The 4,564-nt window shown below is 45.1% G+C and overlaps 1 protein-coding gene across 1 annotated transcript in view; it reads right to left on the bottom strand.

Moving 5' to 3' along the window:
• Positions 1-3,687, bottom strand: part of PLB1 (phospholipase B1) — a 113,446-nt gene extending 109,759 nt beyond the window's left edge. Inside the window, exon 1 of the mRNA XM_025215868.1 lies at positions 3,662-3,687. The gene's annotated coding sequence lies outside the window, so the exon portion shown is untranslated. The remainder of the gene's footprint in view (positions 1-3,661) is intronic.
• Between the last annotated feature and the right edge of the window lie 877 nt (positions 3,688-4,564).

The raw sequence follows: 4,564 nt of genomic DNA, 5'->3' as shown, positions 1-4,564 counted from the left end.
AACGCTACTGGAGGACCATGCACCATTGCCCGGGTAACTGCAGCTCTTCCAAGGAAATCTGACCTAATGAACACTGAACAAACCCCTCTCGGTGGGAGGTATAAGTGGGCATACACTACTCTCACTGCTGATTGTGATGAGAATGATTCCCCTGGACTATTATCTAAGGCTGAATACGTAGCATTAGCTGTATCTATGGTGGGGGTTCCGGGCCTCGTTGTAAGTAATAGCAGAAATCTTAATGCAGTGGCCTGTGTTCTAGCAAAAGAACTAAACGTTACATCCCAAGCTCTTTCAGCCCTGAATGCTGAACAAAAACAATTAAGGGACGATGTCTTCGAGAACAGAGCCGCTATTGATTCGACACAATCTTGGGTGTGAAACTTTAAAAGGAATGTGTTGTTTCAACCTCACCGATAATTCTGTGCTGATTGAAGACAAAATTGGTGCCTTACAACAATTGGCACAGACGTTAAAAGAATCATCTGGCTTAGACTTTTCCTGGTTAAATTCCTGGCTTCCCAATTTTAGATGGTTGAGACAGTTAGTTAGTACAGTTGTCTTGTTCTGTATTATAGGAATTATGGTTTGTTGCTGTATCCAATGCTTACCTGTTTTTATATCTATCTTCAGGCCTAAGGTAAATCAAATGATTTTACAAACAAAGAAAGCTGATGATACTAGATTTGTGTTAAACCAAATTGAATGGAGCAGTTATAATAATAATTAAAAATGCTCCAAAGGGGGGAAATGTAAGGAGTGACCTAGAAACCTCTACTCAGAGACGATAAGAAGAAGAGAATGCCATGTGAAAAATGCCCATCTGCAATGATAAGGAGGAGACAGTCTCGGATAAAGGAGGCTTGAAAACAAAAGAAGAAACAGAGTACTGGGTTAAAGGGCTCATTAAAATACTAAAAATCACACCCCTAGGTGGGGAAAAAGTATGCTAATGAAACACATATGTATGTAAATGAGATACATGGCTAAAACACAGGTATAGAGACATGCTCAGTAAAGAACTTCTTGTGTCACTCACTTATAACCAATCATTAAACAAGCACGCTTGCGAAGGCTTGAAAACTCCTGTATAAAAGATGCTTAGAAATAGTGATCTGGTGTGCTTGTTATGTGAATTATTCCGCTTGCACCTTTTATTGCTAGCAATAAACCTTCTTTGTACTTTCACCCCTGGTATCTTTATTGGCCTTTGCATACCGGGGACGATCCCAGACTTGAGCTGGGGCACAACAAACTCACCTGGGGAGCACAGAGAACATGTTTGCAGTCTATGAGCACCTCCAGAGCAGCAGCACACTCATCCACTCCAATGGAGGGAGGGGCATGAAGCCAGAGACCAAAGCTCTGGTCCAGAGGGGCTGAAGCCCCAGCAGTGAACTGCTGGGAGCTGCCTTCAGCCATTCCAGCAAAAACATGGTTAACCCTGCAAGGAACCAGAGGGGTTGGGGGATGGGCAGGGCAGGGAACAAAGAAACTGGAAAAAAACAAACTAACCCCAGGGGAGAGGAGAAAGGTAAGCAGTGTAGCAGGAAAGGGAAGGGAAAACAATAAGCAGCAGAAAAGCTGCAGGGAGAGGGAGGGAAAACAAAAATCATCCTGAGGGAGAGGGAGGGGAAGGGAGGGGCAGAGTATTTCTGCAGGAGAAAGGTCTGAGTAAGGGATGGGGAGCAGGAAAAAGTAATGAAAAGTGGGGAAGGGGTCAGACTGTCTCGGGGAGGGAAAACAAAACAAGAGAAGGAGAAGGGCTCACAAAACAGAGAGAAGCTTTCAGAGCTCTGAGCAAACCCTCCTGTCAGTGGCCATTTTGAAAGAAAGACAGACAGACAAACCTGGTTTCAAATCAAAAGACCTGTCCCTCAGCATACTGATGAGGCCATAGAGTCCTTTTAAATCCTGGCACTGACAAATGAGAGCTGAACCTCTTTTGCAGGGGCTGCTTGTGATGTGCATGGGCTGTGTCCTATTAATATTCATTCCCACTGGGCTTTCAGCCCTGCACCTTTAACCATCATTAAAAAAGTCCACTTACATGGATTTGCTTCCTGATGTTGCTCTTCTAGTGCCAAGAGAAGACTGATGCCAGACAGAGGGATTAAACCTGCTAATGAGAGCTGAATGACACAGGAGTCAGTAAATTCCCAGAGGCCAAGGGCTGCCACTCTGACATGGTACCCCTAACAGTGAACTGAATGAAAAGAAGCCAAACTAGGATCATGGACCCCTTGACAAGTGCTATAGGTGCTACATCAGGGATCTACCACAGCTCTTCCCAAGGACATTGTTCCCGCATGCTATGAGTTTTAGAAATAATGGCATGAAGTTTCAATCCGTTTGCTTTAGCCCTGGTATTGCCAGGATATTGGATGGGTAATAAGAGACTTTTCACATGAGCAGACAAAGAGGTAGATCTGGGAGGTGTGAAAATATTAACTTGGGTGAACATTGACTCACGTATGAAAACAACTTTCACTGGCTGAAATGTCAAGATGCTCAAAGCGGCTACATTTTGTGTTATGAATCTGAGAGAGACGCACATTTCATTCTAATGACTGTAGAACTGAAGAAACTGCATCTTTCGATTACAGGCAGTCCTCAGACTTAAAATGCAGTTGGTTCCTGAAAACCAGGTCTTAAGTTGAAACATTGTAACTTGGAAACAATTTTCCATAGGAATAATGTTATAAATGGGGGATTGGTTCCTTTACCATGCTTGGCACACCTGCCTCCAGCTGGTAAGTCAGTTTGGCGGCGGACGGGGGGGAGGCAGATCAATGCCCCTGCAGTGAGGGTGGGATTGGGCTGGGGCAAGAGCTGCCCAGCTGGGGTGGGAGGGCATGGGGAGGGGGTGAGTGGCTCCTGCCACTACGGGGCGCCCCCCCCCTCCCCCTACGCCCTGCCAGTCCGGGAGCTGCTCATCTGGCAGCTCATCCAGTGGCTCTTGCCTCTGCTCCCACCCCTGGTCTAGAAGAGCATGGGGGTGGTATATGCCCCCAGATCTGCGTGGGGTGGGTGGGGCCAGGGCTGTACTGGGCTACACTCTGGGCAGCCAGCGGAAGGTGCTGGGAGCAGGAAATGTGCTGGCTATAGAAACTGGTTTGCCTTAACCATGTTAAGATTGGGAGTGACCACTGACTGACCTTTTCATATTCTGGAGTGGGGGAGGGGTGTCTGCTTGTAGAGCGAGTGTGACTTGGGTCCTGATCTCATTGCAAAGTGATTGTCACATGGGCAGGCATACTTGCAGAGGGTTTAATTTAGCTAGCATGAGTAACCAAAATTGTGAGCATGTGAACATATAGACCAACTACCTGAGCGTGCACCCAGAGTCCCTGGTGAACTTGGACAGCCTGCACCAAAGCTTTATGCAGATACACGGGCCTAGGCTTTATTACTATTGTTACCCAAGCTAGCTTGAGTAAAGCTAGTGTAGCTATCCCTATTCAGGCTGTGGTCACACCTCCAATTGCAATATAGACAGATCCCCAGTTTCCCCCTTCCAGCATTCAGTGCACTGATACTGCACCTAATCGAAGGGCCTAGCAAAGCAGTTGCACCCACTTCACTTTTAATGATGCATAGTCAGTAAGTCACATACACGATTTGCTTATGTTTCAGTTAAGAACAAAACAACAAGACACACCTGCAAGCGTTTCCATGCCTGCTTCAATGAGGCTTCTTTCTGTGCTATAGATGGAGAGGAAAAACAACAAACACACATACCCATATTAAGTTGGCTTTCATTACATTTTTCCTAAATACAGTGCCCCATAACAGCACCATACTAATTTCTCCCTGACAAGAGTTCAGAGTTTCATGCTTCTTCCAACAGTTGCTGAAATCACTGCCCCACCTAACAGAGCTGGGTCTCTCCTGGCTGGATTCCTCACATAATACTATAATGGTATCAGCAGTTGCAGAGCCTCATCAAAATACAGATTTTGTGCATTAGAGGAAAGGCAAAGGAAGAAGTAGCTATCAGTGCTTTTGTTTCCAGCACTGTTTATTTTTAATTTATTAATTTTATTTCCATCCAACTTTATCTGCACTGCAAACTATCTACACAAATACTGTATGTGTCAGTAGTAGTACATGAAAACTAACAATGCAGTGCCTAGATCATGCATCCACCTGTGCAAGGGCACCCAGATGAGTGGATACATATGTTTGTACAAGCAAAATTAGAACAATCATTTTTAAAGTTTTGTCCTTTAAAGTTTTCTTACTTAAGCATGCACCCCTAGCTGGTGAAAACTGGCACTGGCCCATTGACTTCAACAGAGCCATGCAGATATGTACCAGCTGAGAATCAAGCCTTTTTCTCTTACTGATTTAACAGTTCTGATAACTGGGACCAAGAGAAGAAAACAATATAAAGCATATTGAGGAAGCACTCAAGTCTCACACCAGCATCCAGGGGAGGTGATCTGGTGATCAGAGCCAGAGACTAGACATCAGGACTTCTCGAGTCTGTTCTTCATCTTGCCAGTGGCTCCCTCTAAATTATGGAAAAATTACTTAGCCCCTCTCTGTCTCCTTATCAGTT

Source organism: Alligator sinensis, unplaced genomic scaffold (assembly GCF_000455745.1).
Source record: "Alligator sinensis unplaced genomic scaffold, ASM45574v1 scaffold138_1, whole genome shotgun sequence".
Lineage (NCBI taxonomy): Eukaryota > Metazoa > Chordata > Crocodylia > Alligatoridae > Alligator > Alligator sinensis.
Note: the sequence above shows the minus strand (reverse complement) of the source record. Positions and strands in the feature narration are given on the sequence as shown.